A 20487-nucleotide genomic window follows, 5' to 3' on the forward strand; every position below is an offset into this window, starting at 1 on the left:
GACAATCGGACTCAGTTACGGTGGGCATATTCCTCCACCACTCGCCCTATATAGCCGCATGCGCCACCACGCCTGGCAGTCTCGTGTTGGGATTCCTACTTGCTACGTCAACATCGCACCCAGGAACGATGCTACACTGTGCTACGACTGTTTACCATACCGGACTTGGACTCTGCAGCCCAGTCGGTGCTCTTAATCAAGCACCAAGTTGTGTTAGTATTGTGGAACTCTTGGCAATAAACAGAATTTGGAACTCACGCCAATTGTTATTTGTTGTTTCTCCAATTACGGATACAACAGTGACCCCAAGTAAGATTTCGCTCACCGTTTCCTCATAGTGCAAGCGAGCTTTGTTTACACCTTCGTTCGTTCCACTTGGCCATGTATCCTGCCATGCAGCATATGGACATTGAAGCTCCTGCACCTACAATGAGACATTTTATTGCTTCACTGCCACCTGGATTCTACAACACGCTTCCTGCAGTTTCGTCGCCTCAGTACTGTTGCCACTCGACAGTGCAACATATTACTGCAGACTCGGGCTTTGGTTCTCCAGAGAGTGTGTATCGACATGTGCATTTTGAAAATGATAACAAGGAGAGCAAAGTTGCTGCATTTCATCATGCTGATGTGGATTATGCGTTTCGTGCACAAACTACGTATCAGACGCTGGCTGCCCAGGTGACTGTTAAAACAGTGCCGTTTGCAACCTTGCCTTTGCTAGGACAGACCACGTGTACCCATCATGGATCTGCAATGCTTGAGTGCCTTACCGCTTCATCAGTTTACAAAGTGAACAATGCCCAATGTACATCATGAACATTTCCAGGCCAGTTTCCGCCCCCAGTGACTGTTCGCCCCCTCAGTGCACTTTACGGCCCCCCACCTGACATGAACAGTGTGCTGCGTAGTGATACTAACTGTGGTTTCCGCCCCTCAGAACATGCCCTGGCTTGTCATGTCAACAGCCCAGTGGGAACATTTTACTGTACTGCTCCACACACGTCCACCTCTCCACCTCCCCAATCACCACAAGTAAACTTTCGGCTGCAGCCATTCACCCACTCACTTTTCACATGGCGCTGGCCATGCCGTCTGTGTCAGACGTCCATGCCACTAATGTTGCATCAGACAGTTCTGCAGCTTCAATGTCATTCTCATCTGCTCTGACAGGCTGCTCGTTCACACCCTACGCAATGCCATCTGTGTTGACCACACTGGTCCAGCATTCACATCATACAAGTGATACGAGGGACACAGATACAGAACTAGCTGTGCCTTCATCATCACCACCACTGAGGACAACCCAGCAACGTGGTGTGCACTGGTGAAGAACTTGTTCAAACTGTACTACATCACTGGGGACAATTTAAAATTCCTGTGCCTCATGACTCAACTGCACAGGCACACAGACCTGATCTTTGACCTACTTCTGATGCCGCCACTAACTTTGAAGTACAATTTCACAAAACAGACTGTCATTGAGCACCTCTCGCATTCCCCAAAAGAGGTTATTCTGTAAATACTATACGAGGAACATCTCGCCAACCGCATCCCGTTCCAGCTTTGGTGCCAGCTACGTCTCCTGGTCACTAAGCAGATGATGCCGGACGAAACCCTGTGGTCAGTATGGTTATCAAAACTGCCTACAGATCTCCAGGTTCATCTCCTCCCCCACGCCCTGGAATCTATCAGTTTACATCTGTGGATGGCTGACTAGGTCTACTTGCTCACACACCAGCGCCACCAGCAGGAGCTCATGCAATAGGTTGGCCCTCCTGCACTGGTAGCTCACCTGGCCACAGGCAGGGGCAGGCGACACTCCAGCCCGCAGACTGCTGTGCCACCTGGCACCCGACACACGCACTCTCCGCCCACCTAGCTGCTGCATATCACGCCTGCGCTGACCACCATGGTGTACGAACCTGAACACATAGATGATGATCGGCTGCCTCCTCTCCCAATGTACCCTCACTGCTGGTACCACACAGTATTCTGTGACGATGCAAAAAGGTGCTGCTCCCTGTGCAAACATCCTTTTGCGTCAATCCACATTACATTACATCCATGCCTCCATCCCGTTGAACAGCTGCCTTTATGTCAAAGACTATTCTTTGAGTCGCAACTTCTTTGTGGACACTGGTCCAATTGATGTCTCAATTGTACCTAAATCGATGATCACACATACCCTCACATGCACACGCTCTCTCTTGTGAGCCATGAACTCATCTACACTCCAGACCTGTGGCTCCATCGAGCTTCAGCTCTGCCTCTCTAATGGCCTTTCCATCCCCTGGATCATCCATGTGGTGGACATCGCGAAACTGATTCTGGGAATAGACTTGTTATCACATCACCACCTGTCTCTAAATGTCATTCTAGGTTCTCTGTTTCACCACACCTCTAACTCACATTCTGTGTGACCGTGCTCCGCCACCTGCTCCGAGTGTAAATGCCGTTAACTGTTTAGTGCATGAGTGCATGGCTCTCATGAGCAGGACTTGTGCAACCGTGGATCGCATCCTGGTGGAAAGTGCCAAGACATGCGCCCTCCGCTATGAGAACGCCGTTTTGAAATATTGCACTGCAATTTCCAAGGATGAGCTTGCCGCGATCACCACCCGCATCAATTCACACCACTTGGCAGTGCCGACACCTGAGTCTCCATCCGCCACAGCTGACAGCTCTGCCAACAACAGCACACAGGTTAGCAACACCACACCTATCTCGTGTGACTCCAGTCTCAATCACACAGTGTTAGCCCTGCCTTCCCCCACCCCCATCAAGTGTGTTCTGCTCAACATCTCTCTCACCTGTTTCACAAACTGACACTTGCGTGCCTCATGACAATCCAACCATCTGGGCTCCGACCCCCCCCCCCCCCCCCCCACCATGCTCCTGTTTAGTGTGTTGAGAAACATTTCCCCATGGCTTGCTCCATAGCTCCATACATGCCAGCAGTACCGCCACTGCTGAGCACTCCTCTCTTGCACACTACAGACAATAGACAGCCTCTACGCATACTGATCGCGCCTGCCTCACGCTTGGCACTCCCAAACTGCCATCCATGTCGGCGTAAAGATAACAAAAATGTGAATTTTTCGCTGTCATTCCCCTCTCAAGCAGACAACTACGCTGCTTCCAAGCCATGCACCCCTAATGAATCAACCAACACCACATCCCACCTGCATGCAGTCATCGAACATTCTGTTTCCACCATCACTAACGGAACTGTTTGTTGCATCATCACTTCCAAGGACCCACCTATTCGCCACAAGGCTCGCCACCTTAACCCACTCAAGTTACACTCGGTTTGCCAGCAAATACAGGAACCATTTTGAGGTGGGAATTTTACAGCCCTAACCCATAAACAGGATGGCTCCTCTCATAGGTGTGGCGATTACAGACACTTGAACGCTAGAACTGTGATGGACAATTATATCAAGCATTTCCGACTTCACTCACCTTCTTGCGGGTGCTACAATTTTCAGTGTACTGGATTGCAAACACGCTTATCATCAAATCCCAGTGCAACCCGAAGACATTCTGAAGACAGCGATTATCACCCCTGTCGGGTTGTACAAGTACCATTCCATGCCACTCTGGTTAAAAAAAAAATACTGCCCAGATGTGGCAACACTAGTGACTCTCTCTTGCTCCAGTTTGACTTCTGTTTCATATATCTTGACAATATCCTGATCTTCAGCAAATCCACACAAGGTCACAAACTCCATATCACAATGGTAAAGGACACTCTCTCATCAAACGGAGTCGAGATCAACACCGACAAACTGCAACTGCGCCAACAATCTGTCCAATTCTTGGGGTACACAGTCTCAGCTGCCGGTATACCCCCCTGAATTGAAGGTGCAATCAGTCTTATCCACGCTACTCTCTACCACATACAAAGAGCTCTGCCAGTTCCTGGGAATGATAAACTACTACCATTTCATTTGCCTGCAGCAACCGACACCCAGGTCGCCCTCACTAATGCTCTCTCCAGCCAGCAAACTTCAGGGAAGCACCCCGTTTCATGGATGGAACCAATCCACGCAGGCTACCAGGCCTTCTCGCATGAGCTGTCACCCTTGCTCATCCAATCTCTTCATCACCACAGATGCCAGTGACTCCGTGGTAGGTACAGTCCTACAACAATGCCACAATGATGCAATGCCACTTCAGTTCTTTTCAAAGAAACTTTCATGTACCCATCAAAAATACTCAGCCTTTGACCATGAACTTTTAGCAGTTTATAAGGCAGTAAAACACTTTGCCCCGACATTGAGGGCCGAACTTTCCACATCCTGACCTACTATAAACCAGTAGCAGAAGCCATACAAAACCCCCTCTCAACACTCCCCCACCCCCATCACTTTCAGCATTTCAGTTTCATCTGTGATATATCTACTGACATCCACCATATCAAAGGCGCCGACATCATAGTTGCAAATTTCCTTTCTCGCATTTGCACCATCTCAATGGTCATTGACCTTTCCGACCTCGTATCCCTACAGAACCAGGATGAGGATGCATAGCAACTTCTCACTAGCACCTCCACTTCACTGTCTTTCACCAAAACAAAAATTCACTGACATCCGACAGGAAGCCTGGTGCGACTCCTCCACCGGCACCTTCTGACCCCTCATCCCCACCCCCTTCTGCCATTCAGTGGTTTGACACACTACATTCTCTATCACATCCTGGAATTAAGCCAGCGACACGACTCGTGTCCAAATTATTCCTGTGGTGAGACACGACGCATGATTATCAGACCTGGGCCCAGAACTGCATCATCTGCCAGAACAACAAAGTCAACAGGCACACTGTTCTACTTCTTTGCAAATTCGACATTCCATCTGGTCACTTACCTGTACTTCGTCGGCCCTGTTCCCCCACCTCAGAGGGGTTCTGTTATCTTCTTTTTTGCATCAATCGTTTATCTCGGTGGGTAGAGGCCATACCTCTCACCAACATAACCACCGAAGCCACGGCTAAGGCTTTTGTTTCTTCCTGGATTTCCCACTTTTGCTGCCCCCCCTGCTATCACCACCGATCAGGGCCAGTAGTTTGAATGAGCTCTCTTCGCCCAACTCTGCCAGCTGTGTGGTATCAACAAATGTTGCATGACTCCCTGCTACAGCAAGCAAACAGACTGGGAGAATGGTAGCATCGCATTTCAAGACAGCACTGCAGCGTCACGACAGTCTTTGGACTGAGGCCCTCCTGTGGGTACTCCTTGGCCTATGGGCATTGTAAAAACCAGATAATGATGGCACTACGAGTGAATTCATCAACCCTGCCCTCCCTGGATAGCTGTTATAACCTACCTCCCCCGACAATAACACCTCCCTTCCTGACTTGATAAACCAGATCTGAATGCATTTTGCAAACATTTCCCTGATCCCCCTTCTAGCCATACTCTCCCTCTGCTCCTAAGTGCCCTCCAATCTACTTTCATGCAAGTTCATGTTTCTCTGCGACAACACCATCTGGGCCCCACTTGCCCCACTATATTCAGGCCCATACGAGGTCGTAAACTGCATCACTAACGTGATGGACATCTGGGTTAAAGGTTCACCACTCACTGTTTCTCTCCACCATATGGAACCCGCACACCTCGTCCCAGCGTCTTTTACACCCGATGACTTTATGCAGCCTCCCAGCACTGAGGACTTGCACTTAAACTATGACCCCTCAGAGCTGCCACTGCAGCCCTCATCCAAACAAGCATCTGTGTCACCATCAACGTCATTCCTCAGGTACTCACCCCCCTCTCTCTACCTCCTCCCTCCCATCCCCTCTAGTGATTCTGCAAACTGACGTCCCACCTGAATGTGTGGAGGACGTCACCATCCTCATCGACGACAACCACAACTTCATCCTGTTGCAAGACAACTCACCCCAACTGACTGGGGAACCAGTTTGTCAGTTGATCGCCGGCTCCCACCTGCTCTCGCGTGGGATCAATTACACTCTCCTCCAAGTTACGGTAACCCCCCTTGGGAGGGTTACAGTTCGAATGCTACCAGCTGATCATGTGGGGGACACAACCTCCTCACACTGCTCTATCCTCATGCACTGGCTGACGCCTCATCCACCTAAGCACTTACAGGAGTTCCTATGTCGACCTCCCAGCGTGGTCCCTGCCGCAATAACCTCCGGAGATGGACATCCCCATATCCCCATGACATCACTGCTGTCTTCCTCACCGCCTTGACCTATGGACACAACTCCCTTCCACTGTGCTCATATCATGCCCTACACTGCGGGGGAGGGGGGGAAGGGGGGCTGTGTGGCATCGACAAATATAAATGACATACCTCCGCCATTGCTACTTCTTTGACTCTGTAACCTAACTGCCCATGCCATGTTGCCAGTGCAGTTGGCTGTGTGACTTGCTGTAATGTGGATGTCTGTAATGAAATATACTGAGTCTTACAGAAATGAGTGTGTTTCCTTAGGCTATAACCCAAGAGAAATCCCACAACAGTAACAAATTATCATTTGACATATAGTGTGAGAATCTTATAACAAGTACACATTCATTAAACAGTAATTTCATATAGTAGTGCACTGTTTAGACGGTCTAATTTGCTGCTTCATTGTTAAAGACTTTATTCAAACCATACAGTGGCTTTTAATGGAGCCTGTGTGACATCTATCCTTGAAATTTCACCAATTTCAAACACTGCATTTCAGTATTTAGATGACTGAACATTTAAACTGCCACTGGTGGGAAACTGTCCCTTGTCATGGAAAGTTGACAGCCTGGCATGTCTGTGTTTCCTTTATTGCTTTTCTTATTATTGTGTTCATAACTCCTGTTGCTAAATGCTTAATGATTTTCCTTCACATACATGGGACAGTTGAAGATATACTGACTGAAAATTGTCGTCACTCCTAGATGTGTTAAGCTGGATTTGCAGTTTTCCAGTTCACTGTTTGATAGTGCTTTTTTTATTTTTTATTTATTTTTTAGTACTTTCTCGCAACCTGTAGAGTTACCCCTTAGTAATTGGGTGTAGCAGATATGGCTGTGAAACAGTGAATTATATACAGTTAGCACCTACTGGTCAGTTATCATATGTTTCAGTTTTCTCATGAGGTATATGAGTTGCAACAGTTTGTCAACAAATATGCTGTGTGTTCTCGTGAACTGCGTTTGCTGTCCACCATGAAACCCAGAAGTTTTGCAGCCCTAACACAGTGTAGGTATCCTTTGTCACTGAGGTTGCACACCAATTTTTACATTTTTTCTTCATTGATTTTCATTTTGTTCGTAACCAAATCGAAGAAAGCATCTGCTTCTTCTTAAGCCTGGCTGGCATTGAGGCCTTTTGAGTATAAAATTGTGTCATCTCCAAATTGGGAGAACTGTCCATGAGAACTTAAATCATTTACAAAAACTAGGAACGGGTTGGGAACCATTACCATTCCCCATGGCACATTGGATTCCAACTTCCCTTCACATTATAGGTCTCTGTGGACTGATACAATCTACCTTCAGTTTTCAAGATAAGATTTGAGTGTTGCTAGAACAGTGCCTCTGACTACTTATTGATTGATCTTGTGAGAAGTGCAAACACCTTATTAAGATTGCAAAGTGGCTGTGCTAAAGATTCTTTCCATACATCATGCAGTGCATCTATACAGAGTTCATTAATTTCAAAGTAAGTAGAGATTTGCTCTTACGATGCAGTCTCAATGCCTATGATGAAGACTGGAATTACTGAGACTGATTTCAAGCTTGCTACCAAGCCTGGATCATCCTTCTTATAAACTGGCACTGCCTGTGCATGTTTCAGAAAGTCTGGAAATACACCAGCAGAGAAATGCTTATTAACTACTTTAGTTAATGGTTCATCAGTTTCATAGACAATTTCCTTGAGAACATTAGTGGGCATCTTGTATATATCCTGACTATCAGAAGGCTAATAAGATTTTAGAGACTTTATTGTTTTGTTTGTTTGTAATTTCCTCCAGTTCGTCATGGTGCTCCATTTTTATATCTTGCAGCAGCTTTAGGCTCCATATTTATGTCTGGGATTGTAATTACAGTCATTTCCACGGTGCAAATAAAATAATTGCTAAAGTGATTTGGATTACACAAACTTAAGGGAGATGTTTCTTCCTGTGTTCATTTATCTGATTCCAGGGAGCCTTGCATAGTTTCTGAGCTACATCAGTGAATCTATAATTGTTTTTGTTTTGGCTTCTTCTACATTTGCTGTAGAACATTTACTTTGCGCTGAAAAGTGTTGCTGCTTTGAAGTGATTGTGTATCATCAGTACAACTCATTTTCATTTTTTCAGTTCATTAATATATCATGTTTTTTCTTTCACTACTTTTTGCCTGTGTTGTGATATGCTTACTGAACATTTTTTGGTCATCCACGAAAGACAGTCAAATTTGGATAATCTGGAAGAACACTCTTAAGGCATCAGTTGCTGTCATTTTCTGTAACACAGGCTGCCACTGTTTTACGTGGTGTTGCCTGAAAAGCACTTAGCATTTCCTTATTTATGACCATTTTTGTGACTAAATAATTACAACGCCAGGAAAGAGCTGGTTGATTATTAACTCTTTTTATGTAAAGACCCATAACTTTGCCATATACCAGCAGTACATGTGATAGACAGAGAAGCATAACATAAATGCATACCTCAAAGGCAATGCCTCCCAGGGCCTCGGCCACTGGTAAGTGTCATATCACAGCCAATAGATGGCAGGGCAAGCACAACCAGATGTCCTCCTTGCTGAGGATCTAGTTCCATCTGCCAGCTCACATGCGAGGAAATAGATCCAGAAGTATACCTCTGTGCTCCTGCTATTTGTAGTGGTGCAGCTCCACTCGTCGGCAGTTCTCCACCAAAGCTCTGGACCAACTCGTGTGCTGGCTAATACTAGCCCCTCAATTGGAGCGCAGTTGAAGCCACCACCGTGGGACTTTGGACCTCTCCAGCTTCACCTCTGAGAAGTATCTTCAGCCAGCTGCTGCCGAGTATACTCTCCTTCCTTCCAATGGCAAACTTTGTTGGATTGGTCTTTACATCCGTTCATCTTAATTAACTTTGTTGTTTACCAGGAAAATACTTGATAGAAGTTTGTAAGTGTTTGGTATTAAGATTTGTAAGACTTAATTTTTGTTTAGCTAAGCTTAAGGTAGAAAACTATCAGCCAATATCACTCCTTCACCATTTTCTAAAATGTTAAAAAAATTGATCAAATGCAAAATCAGCAAATATCTAAACAACAATAAATTGCTAAATAGTAATCAGCATGGCTTCCAGCAGGTAAAAATACAGAAACAGCAGTAATGTGCTACACCAAACAAGTAATAAAGACCTAGAAAAAGCAGTAGCATAGTGGGGGTAAATTTAAATCTCTCCAAAGCATTTGATACTGTCAACCATGGAAGTCTTCTAGAAAAATTGGATGTGTTAGGTATTCAAGGGACAGGAAAAAAGTGGTTTGACTCATACATGCAGAACAGAACAGAACACAGATTGTAGGACTGACATTAGTTTGCTCCAACCACAAAATAAATTTAGTATCAGATGGAAAAAAAAAACAAAAAAACTGGAAATAGGAGTATCTAAAGGTAATATTGTAGGTCCCATATTGTTTCTAGTCTATATAAATCTACATCAGATGGTGCAGCAAATGCCACACTGTTTGCAGATGATACTAGTGTGATAATAAGTGCACCAAAGCAACTGCTTCAAACAACTACTGATCATGTGCTAAAGAATGCCCACTCTTGGTTTAATGCAAACAGTTTGAAATGCAAATAAATACAAATAAAACAAATTGTATGCAGTGTGGGAAAATAAACCAAAATGTAAATCTTGATATGTTGTTGGGTGACAAAGCCATAGACAGGGTGACATCTACAAAACTGCTGGGGACAAATGTTGATAAAAACTTAAATTTTAATAACCGTGTAATGAAACTTTTTCAGAAATTGAATTAAGCTTGTTTTACTCTTAGAATTATTACAAATGTTTGTACCTCAGATGGTGCCAGGGTGGCATATTTCAGCTATTTTCAGTCTCTTGTAACATATGGAATATTTTAGGGTTCCAGCGCTTGCCACCTAAAACAAATTTTTTATTACAGAAGAGGGCAATATGAATAATAACTCACAGTCACCCAGAGGCTCACTGCAAACCGACATTCTAAGTGCTTAAAATACTAACAATACATTCATTATGTTTACACAAATGTGTTTTATATGTCAGGGCCCACCTTGCAGATTTTTGAACAAATGCCAACTTCCATACCTACAATAGCTATTTGCTGAAATAGCACAGCACTCTATACTCAATGAACAAAAAGGATAAACACTCAAAGGAATGTAAGCCACTCTGGTACAAAACTTTGCAACAGACTGCCAGTCAGCATCAGAAAGTTAGAAGATGAAAACAAATTTAAAGCAGAATGTAAAAAATTTCTACTCGACAATGTTTCTACTTGGTAAATGACTATTTAGGCCAATAAACATTTTCTGGAAATTGTTGTATTAAGGCAAAATTGAATGTACTGTCTGTCACCTCTAAACCTTTTATTGCATTTGCATATGTAACTGACACCTGTTGTATGATGAAAAATCTCTACTCAATTAATTTAGTGTAGATAAGGACTTGCTATCTAGCGAGGACAAAAGTAAAGCCCCTTGGAAAGAAGACTGTGCAGTTATAATACCACAAGCATACACATATATAAAGTTGATTTATTATGTTTTTTATGATTCTGTATTATTCAATGCTGCTGTGTATTGTATGACTTGCATTATTCTGTGTTACTATGCATTGTATGACCTTACATATTTCTGTCTGTATTTTTTTTTGTTTACATATTCGTATGTTCAATTTCCATGGAATGATTTCCCATAAATTTAAATGCACATTTGGATAACAGCCATACAGTTTTTATTGTCTACAGATGACCAAATAAAATTAAATAAAAATAAATAAATAAAAAATAAAATATCCTGGTGTATCTTTCTCGTGCTGGTTTGGAACCTGTTGTTTCTCAGGCATTCCACTACGTGAGACATAACTCTAGTGCTCTGTGGTCAGAGATCATTGGGTCGACTATAGTCATCTCATAGTCCCCAGTATTTAGATTTGTGATCGCAATGTCAGGGCAGGTATCAGTTTTGGCTGGTAAGTTGTTTGCTGCAAGTAGCCCTTAGCCTACTAGATTTGTAAATTCTCTCTTCATCGAAGCATGCACTGAAATCACCACACAGTGCAATTTTTTATTTGAAGCGCATTAAATAGCACAAAATCTACACAATTATCAATGCACATGCCCCTATAAACGAGGATAACAGGAAAAACAAAGAAAAAGTGGAGGCCTTTTGGAATCATCTAGATGACATTATTCAGAAAATTCCAGATAAAAACATCATCATTCTTCTTGGAGATTTTAATGCACAGATTGGTAAGGAAAAAAGATATAAGAAAATAGTTGGAAACTATCCTGCACACAAGAGAACAAACAGAAATGGTGTGAGACTAATAGAACTTTGCCAAGCACACAATTTAATTCTTAAATCCACAGCTTTCAAGAAACTACCACGAAGACAAAAGACATGGGTATCCCCAAATCCTAGCCTTGGGGAATTTCAACTTGATCATGTGGCAATCAAGAAGATTTCTAGCAAAGAAATCATGAACGTTAGGGTACTCAGGGGTGCAAACTTGGATACAGACCATTACCTTTCTAAAATTAAGTTCAAAGTCATCCCAAACAGGAAATGCAGCATGAAACAAATTAAGGGTCGGAAGTATAGCACAGAAAAGATATTAAAATCAGATGAATTCACAAAAGCAACAGAAACCATTCAGACACAAAGCTGGGGGGATATCAAAAAAAACCTCATTACTACAGCTGAATGGATAGCACCTAACAAAAAAAGTAAAAAACATGCCTGGTGGGCACTGGAATGTGATGCCCTCGTTGAAACAAGAAAGCAGGCACGGCAAAATTGGCAATCACAGAAAACAGAAGAAAGTAGACTGAATTTCATTACAGTTAGAAAACCGGTAGATAAAAATATAAAAAGGATTAAGAAGACACATGAAAACAAAACTCTCCTCCAAATTGATGAAGAATTTGCTAAAAACAACACAAGGAACTTTTACAGAACTTTCAAACAAAGGTTATCAAGATACAAAGCACCCACCCTCCAATTTCGAGATGTAAATGGGACCATCGCTCACAACGACACGGAAAACTGCAAAATACTAGCAGGCTACTTTGAGAAACTCTTGAATTGTGAATCCATCCTTGAAAAATTTGAATCCATTCCAAACAACCGTGACAAGCCGGATTCAGAACCACCGATGACTGAAGAACTACAGAAGGTCATTTCAGAACTTAAAAACAGCAAGGCGTCCGGAGAAAATCAAATAGTGGCCGAACTATGGAAAAAGCCTGACAAAAATGCAGTTACATCCCTAAAGTGTGTTTTCGATCAAATCTGGAAAGAAGAAGAGATCCCCGCAGAATGGAGAACAGCTCTCATCCACCCTATCCGCAAGAAAGGTGTGAAGACAGACCCCAACAATTACAGAGGAATATCACTGCTGGATATAACGTACAAGATTCTTTCTAAAGTCCTTTTGAACAGGGCAGAGCCGCAATTGGATCCGCAAATTGGGGAATACCAGGGAGGTTTTAGAAAGGGTAGATCATGTTCGGAACAAATACTAAACCTCAAAAACATTATGGCATACCAAAAATCAAGGGCAAAGACATACGTAATCTCCTTCATTGATTTCAAAAAAGCATATGATTCGATTGATAGAGAATCTCTGTTATCAGTCCTGGAAGAAATGGGTTTGGATAAGAAAACAACTAATATTATAAAAGCGACCTTACAAATACATTTTCGAAAGTTAAATTTATGGGTGAACTATCGGAACCCTTTGAAATAAAAACGGGAGTGCGACAGGGCGATGGGCTCTCACCGTTCCTGTTCAATTGTGCGCTTGAGAAAGTAGTCAGGGAATGGAACTCAAATATTAAGAGTGGTATAAGACTGGGTTGCAAAAAGAAGAACCTTAAAGTAAATTGCATTCCTTTTGCAGATGATATGGCCCTGTTTGCTGAAACAATGGAAGAAGCATGGGAGCAAATCCTTGAACTAAAGAAACAAGCAGCTAAAATTGGTCTTCACATCTCCTCTGAAAAAACTAAGATATTGACAAACATCAAGCACTCATGTAAATACCTCAAAGTTCAAGAACAGAAGATTGAAATAGTAAAAGAATTCAAATATTTCAGAGAATGGATTACTTGGAATGCTGGGGAAAGCAAAGCAATGGAATCCAGAAAAAATAAACTTGAATTGGCCTTCCAACTAACAAAAAATACATACAACAAAAAATCCCTTTCATGGGGGTCCAAAATTACACATCACAAGACAGTGATCAAGCCAGAAGCACTGTACGCAGCAGAAACACTTAACATGAATTTCAAAGTCCAAATGGAGAAACTTGAGGTAAAGGAAAGAAAAATTTTAAGAAAAATCATTGGGCCAAAATTTCAAGACAATAAGATTATATACATCAAAAATGAAACTCTCTACAAGAAAACTGAAAAACTTTCAGATTCTATGCGAAAAAGGAGAATAAATTTTTATGGTGATCTTCTCAGAATGAATTCCAACAGATTAACCAAACAAATCTTTGACTTCTTCCGTAACCGAAAAACAAAGCCCAACTGGTTTAAAGAAACTGAGAAAGACCTAGTGGAATTAAATATTTTAGAAAATTCACTTATTGATCGAACTGCTAAATTAATTACTAAAGATGAAAACATAAGGTTCCAAGACAAATCCACACAAAAGTCCAAATCCTTCATCTCGGAAGAAGAGAGGAGAAGATGATCAGAAAGAATGAAGAAATACTGGGCCCTAAGAAAAGAACAACGCACAAAGAAATGATTGATCCAGCGTACCCCAAAGAGGGTGAAACGAATGAAGAAGAAATAGCACACGCAAGATGCCATTTGAATGAGAGAATTTTCAAAGTTCCCATTTGAAGAATAGTATATTTAGACAACGATTATATTAAGATCTAACAACTACAAAACAGTCACCTCTAAATTTAGGTCCACACAGTAATTTTTAACTCAGTGTCTTTAACACTGAGCTTTCTATCGAATAAAAATTTTTTGCTGTAAAAAAACTTTTACTGCCTAGACTGCAATTTACAGTATACAATTAAACCATGATGACTAGTTGTGGTTGCTTTCAACAACCATCTTCAGATCATTCAGATGGCTGTCGAAATCAACCAAAACTAGCCATCATGCTTCAATTGTATACTGTAAATTCAGTCTAGGCAGTAAAACTTTTTTATATTTAAATAGTTTTTATTCAATAAATTAAATTAAGACCAATGTCTCCTTCGTGACAATGTCAGGCTTCACTGAGCTTTCTGTTGGTGTACTCCGATATACCAACAAAGGAAGCAGTTGTTTTGTACCATGCTTTTACAAAATTTAGTTATTTAGTATGATTGCAGTACTAAGCTTTTTGTGCTGGTAACCTGTGTTCATGCAGGCACAGCACACCTGGCTTCACTTCTTCTATAAAAAATTATAACACATCAAATTCTGCTTCTAACTGTGGGGGTGACATTCTAAGGAGTATGTGAGTTCCTGTTCCCCGTAGTTGCTCTTATGGTGCCTGTTTGTCACAGAAGAGCCTGTTTCATGGGAATATTGCCCATTCTCCACAGTAAAAAGTCCTTTATCGCAATATTTTTGGGCCATGTAGTGTTATCCACAACTTTATCTCGTAGCTAAAAGTCAACACTAATGTTGAGACTGTTATAAAGCTCCTTTGCCTCAAGCTCTTCAGTTGTAAAGTTGTTAAGCCCATCGTTGCTACTGACATGTTTGGGGTACTCTCTTTCAGTGCATCTGCAACTGAGCCAGTGAGACATGTTCAATATGTTTAGAAGACTGCTGTGGCTCACTCCATGAGCAAGCAAGCACTAAAAAATATGTTAAAATGTGTGTGAAATTTTATGTGACTTAACTGCTAAGGTCATTAGTCACTAAGCTTACACACTACTTACCCTAAATTATCCTAAGGACACACACACACACACACCCATGCCCGAGGGAGGACTCGAACCTCCGCCGGGACCAGCTGCACAGCCCATGACTGCAGCGCCTTAGACCACTCGGCTAATCCCGCGCGGCCAAGCACTAAAGAGTAAGGGTTTGTTACCAGTTGGCAGTTCAAACTTAATATGGCAACAAGGGATGGCCAAGGTCACCTTGTGCAATCCATGTATATGCCTAGAGGCTTTATTCAGTGTATTAATAATGCTCCTTTGGCAACCATCGAGGGAAGCGGTTGGAAACTGCAGATTGTGGTGTGTTTTGGAACAAAAGATGCCTGTTGTCTTCACTTTGAGGTCACAGTTGGATCATTCCAGCAAATGGTGTAGAAGAATGAGAAAACAAGTATTGCTCACAATTATCATATTTGACCTCGCAGCTCAATGGGCCCTTTGGTTCTGAGCTGAGTACAAGGACTGAAGCAAAGACTTCAGAGGTTCTGTGACAAGCTAAGCTGTTGCTTCCTAGACTTGCGCCATTGGGCTGAGAACTGTAGGGTCCCCCTAAATAGGCCAGGTGTGCACCACACATGAGAGGCCTTTAGAGAATATGCAAGTTTTTTTTTAGGCAACCATCCATCCAACCCAGATAATGGTAGTTGTAGAGGACTATGAAGTGTTAATGTAAGTCTCAAAGAAATGACCCACAGAGGAAATGATTGAAATCTTAATGTCCAACTACCAAAGCATTCACAACACTGTTGCCTAGCTTGAGGCAGTCCCAGTAAGCTGTTGATCTTATAGGCCTATAATCAGTAAAGCTGACTGAAATCTGAAACTGATGGCAATGGGATTTTTTGGGATAAATGTATGTGTATGTTGGGTGGATAAGCTACTGGAAAACTGAGTTGGTCCATTTGTCATTGTAGGCGGGAAACAAATCCACCTGAGAAGAAACAATTGGTTAGTAGCCTTGTGTGAGCAGAACTTAAGAGCTGACAGTGGGGCACAGCCAGTGAAAGAATGGATCAATAAATAATTGCCACGGCATGAGTAGGAAAACCTCTAAAGTAAGGAAGCAAATTTTGCAAGCTTCAGCACATTCCACAGTATTTTATGATAATTTTGTTTTGTATGATAAGATGCAAATGGTATTTCATTTAAATGTTCACAACATGTAAAGTTTTGTATTTGCCAAATTTGAGATCAATCCATTCAGTGCCGTTTTTTCCAGTCATTAATTGAAAATCATAGAATAAAATTTTTGATGACATCAGTTGCATGTATTGATGAGCAAAGGTGAATTTAGCCTTTGTATTCATGTATTGCATTTACAAAATATTGAGATGTTGTTGTGGTCTTCAGTCCTGAGACTGGTTTAATGCAGCTCTTCATGCTAATTTATTTATTTATTTATTTATTTATGCATTTATTTTACCTGGCAAGATTAGGGCCTTCAGGCCCTCTCTTACACCTAACCAGGCATACTCAGATTCAACAAATTTCAGTGTCTACAGAAAATTAGGACATATAACATGTTATACAGTATTAATGTTAAAGAAAAAAAATAGAGATTATAAAAGTAGTACAATGATAATTATAACAATCAAAAAATAATTATAACAATCAAGAATAATAAAAATAATAATAATAATGATAATAATAATAACAATAATGACTATGTATATGAAAGTAAACATAATTTTCTTATATGAGTGTCAGTCCTATTGCTAGTTGGGAATTTTCTCGTTATATTCTTGCAGCTTGTGAGTTATTCTCATCAAGCAGAGACATAAGACGATGGAATGGGGTGAAAGAGATATAGAAGAGGTAGATAGGTTAGAGGAAGAGAAATAGAATGGTAAAATTCGAAGCTATGATGGAGAGGAGAAAGAAAAAGATGAGGGGGGGGGGGGGGGGCACAACAATGGTGGCTATACCGTCCCTAATATGTAAGTCTTAAGTTCCCTCTTGAATGTTGAGTGGTTTTGGATAAGACGCAGATCACAGGGGAGCGCGTTCCATAGTCGTATGGCTGAGATGGAGAATGACACGGAGAAAGATTTTGTGTTATGTAAAGGTACAGCCAAGATGCTAGACGTATCCGATCTGGTATTGCGGTTGTGGAATGATGATAGGTGTTTAATGTGAGAAGATAAGTATTGGGGGCACCAGTGGCTAAGAAATCGATGAAGTAAGCACATCGTGTGGAGATCGCGTGCCTTATGTGGGCGTATCCAACCTAGCTGGGAGTATGAAGGACTGATATGATCATACAACCGTATGTTGCATACGTATCTAACACAAGCATTCATCACTAGCTCGAGGCATCTCGAATTTTCATTATTTGTGCCATGTTGAACTACATCACAGTAGTAAAGATTAGGCAAGACTAGTGTTTGGACTAATTTTTGTTTAACATGGGTTGGAAATATTTTTCTAAATTTTTGAATTGCATGTAGGGAGGAGAGCGATTTCCGACAAGCTGTGACTGTTTGTTCTTCCCAGTTTAGGTGTTCATCCAAGATTATTCCAAGGTCTTTTACTGTTTTTTGGTATGGTAGTTGGGTACCATTGAGGAGTATTTGAGGGACTGTTTCGCGAAAGTACCGACTGATTAACTTTGGATGAGATATAAGTATGACCTGGGATTTCTTGGGGTTTAGTTTCAGACCTAGGTTCTGTGCCCATCGAGAAACAGAGCAAAGATCTGCGTTCATACTCGCTACTGCGTCAGCAATGTTCTTGGGGCTTGCACTTATGTACAGTTGGATGTCATCGGCATATAGATGGTAGTTGCAGGAGTGAATCACTGAAGAAATATCATTAATGTACAGTGAGAAGAGTAATGGACCAAGGACGGAGCCTTGGGGAACTCCAGAGCGCACGTTTTTCCATGATGACTTTTCCGACCCACAAATGACTTGTTGACTTCTGTTTCTGAGGTAGCTGTCGAACCAGTGTATTGCGCTGTTTGAGAAATTCAGCTGCTTCATTTTAATTAGTAATATATCAAAGTCAACTGTATCAAAAGCCTTGCTAAAGTCAAGCAGTGTTAGGATGGTAGCTTCACGTCTGTCCATAGCATGTTTAATGTCATCAGTTACTTTGATTAATGCAGTTGCTGTACTATGGTGCTTTCGAAAGCCTGACTGATATTTGTCGTGCATGTTATGAGTTTTGAGGTAATCCGTCAACTGTTCATGGACGATGTGTTCTAGGGCTTTAGATATTGCAGGAAGTATGCTGATCGGCCTGTAGTCACTTGGCGACTTAGGGTTGTCAGTCTTGGGTATAGGTTGAATTAAGCTTTGCTTCCACTCAGTAGGATATGTACTACTGACAAGAGACAGGTTGAAGATGTCTGTGATAACTGGAGTAATAGTATTTACGACGTTCTTAATCATGCCAATGCTCACTCCATCATTTCCTACTGCCTCGGAAGAGATTCTCATAATTGCCTTGTGTACTGTGCCGGTAGTGACATGTTTTAGGAAAAACTTGTCTCTCGAGAGATTGATATCTTGGGGCTGGTAATTTGTCGCTGCGTGGCAGTTTACGGCTGTTGAGAAGAAATCGTTTAATTCTTCTGCAGACGCTTGATAAACAGCGTCAGATCTTCGCTTCCCTATACCGAAACTGCGCAGCTTTTTCCACAGTGCAGCAGGTTTTGATATGCCGCATACGACAGAGCGGGCATGTCTGATTTTGGCATTCCTCACGCTTTGCTTCGTTCTATTTCGGAGTTTCCTATAAGCTTCGTACGCCTCGGGAGTTGGGTTACGCTTAAAGGCCCTATGTGCAGCATCACGTTCATTCATTAACTGGCGTAATGCAGTGGTGAGCCACGGAGCGGGAGGTCTCTTTACCTTGACAGTGCGTTGAGGAGCATGTTTATCATACAGTGCAATAATTTTGCGACATAATTCCTGAATTTTTCCGTCTAAAGTCGGTTCATTGCTTATATCATGCCAAGGGATGTCTGAGCAATCCTTTTGAAGAGCGTCATGGTTAACATTTTTTAGGTTTCTGTAGGTTACCAGGTGAGATTTTTCTTTGGTAGTATGTACTGAGTAATTTAAGAAAATCACGTCATGAGCAGAGAGTCCTGGAGCGGATGTCTGATTGGCGCGAATTATTTTATCTGGTCGCTTTGTTGCTATTATATCTATGAGTGTATGGCTGTGTGGCGTGTGATGAGTTGGGTCCAGCGGTGCTAACCTCATATCGTTGGAGTGGAACAGTCTCCTAAGTTTTTCTGCAGAGGGAGATTTTAACTGTAAGTCGATGTTTGTGTCGCCCATAATGATTATGTGTTCATACAGTGTCACGAGCGAGGACAGGGCAGACTGAAAGGAGGACATAGCACCGACGTTTGGAGGTTTATAGATTACTCCAATTAGCAGTTTCTGATTTGATGTATTTATTTCGAAAAACAAGAACTCTGCTTCTCCTTCGCCCTTTGCATCCGATGTGCATATTATAGTAGGTCTCAGATCAGAGCGAATATAGGCACCCACACCACCCCCGCGTCGTGTTTCACGATCTGCCCTTAGGAGAGAGTAACCAGTGATTCGGATAGCGTCGGAAGAAATGTTTGGTTTCAACCAAGTTTCAGAGACGAGGATAATATGGAACAGCGATTGGCAGAACAGGTCACAGAACTCGTCGAAGTGAGCCGTTAGCGACTGAGCGTTCGCGTGGGCCACAAAGAGCCCGCCGCCGGAACCGGTCCGTCCCATTGTGGCCGCCTGTAGGACCGAGCGCGCTCCGTCTACCTGCTGGCCGGAAGAGGGACAAAAGCTGGATTTCGCGGGGGAAGACATATTTACAGGTGTGTCCAAGGTCGTGACTGACTCAAGCGTCTGTGGGCTAAAGGTGAAAGACAGGCTGGTGGTATCGGAGAAGGGAGCGAAAAGAAAGATGGAAAGTGGCAGTAGTGGTTACGATAAAGATAATAGTAGTAGTAGTGGTAGTGACGAGGATGAAAATAACAGATATAGAAAGGCGGTTTTAAGGAGATTCCTGTTAATGGAGAATGTTAATTCCCGTTTGACTGACAATATGAATATAAATGAGCACTTATGATAGGCAACTAAAGAAGCAATATTTATGTGAAACAATTGACTGATTTTAAATAGAGTACTTATGGTACATATAGAAATAACAAAGCAATATTTACGTAAAAAAATGAAAAGAAAGAATAAAAATTAACTTATATTAGACAGAGTAAAATATGAGACTGTGTCTCGCGAGATTTCGCTCAGTCTTTCAGTTCGGACATGTTCGTCACCGTTTTCCTCCCTCCTTCCGTCTTGACTACGATCCTGCCATCCTGGGTCCATACATTTTGAAGGCCGAACTGTGTGATCGCAGTGTTCAAAACTTTTAGTCTTTCGC

The 20487-nt window shown here is 42.2% G+C and overlaps 1 protein-coding gene across 4 annotated transcripts in view; it reads left to right on the plus strand.

Moving 5' to 3' along the window:
* Positions 1-20487, plus strand: part of LOC126418141 (serine/threonine-protein phosphatase 6 regulatory ankyrin repeat subunit B-like) — a 352754-nt gene that overhangs the window by 57009 nt on the left and 275258 nt on the right. The window contains exon 1 of one of the 4 annotated variants that reach the window (XM_050085173.1): positions 16144-16157. The exons of the other annotated variants lie outside the window; for them this stretch is intronic. The gene's annotated coding sequence lies outside the window, so the exon portion shown is untranslated. Of the gene's footprint in view, positions 1-16143; positions 16158-20487 lie in introns of those variants that run through there. 4 annotated transcript variants of the gene reach the window in all.

This window comes from Schistocerca serialis, chromosome 1, assembly GCF_023864345.2.
Source record: "Schistocerca serialis cubense isolate TAMUIC-IGC-003099 chromosome 1, iqSchSeri2.2, whole genome shotgun sequence".
Lineage (NCBI taxonomy): Eukaryota > Metazoa > Arthropoda > Insecta > Orthoptera > Acrididae > Schistocerca > Schistocerca serialis.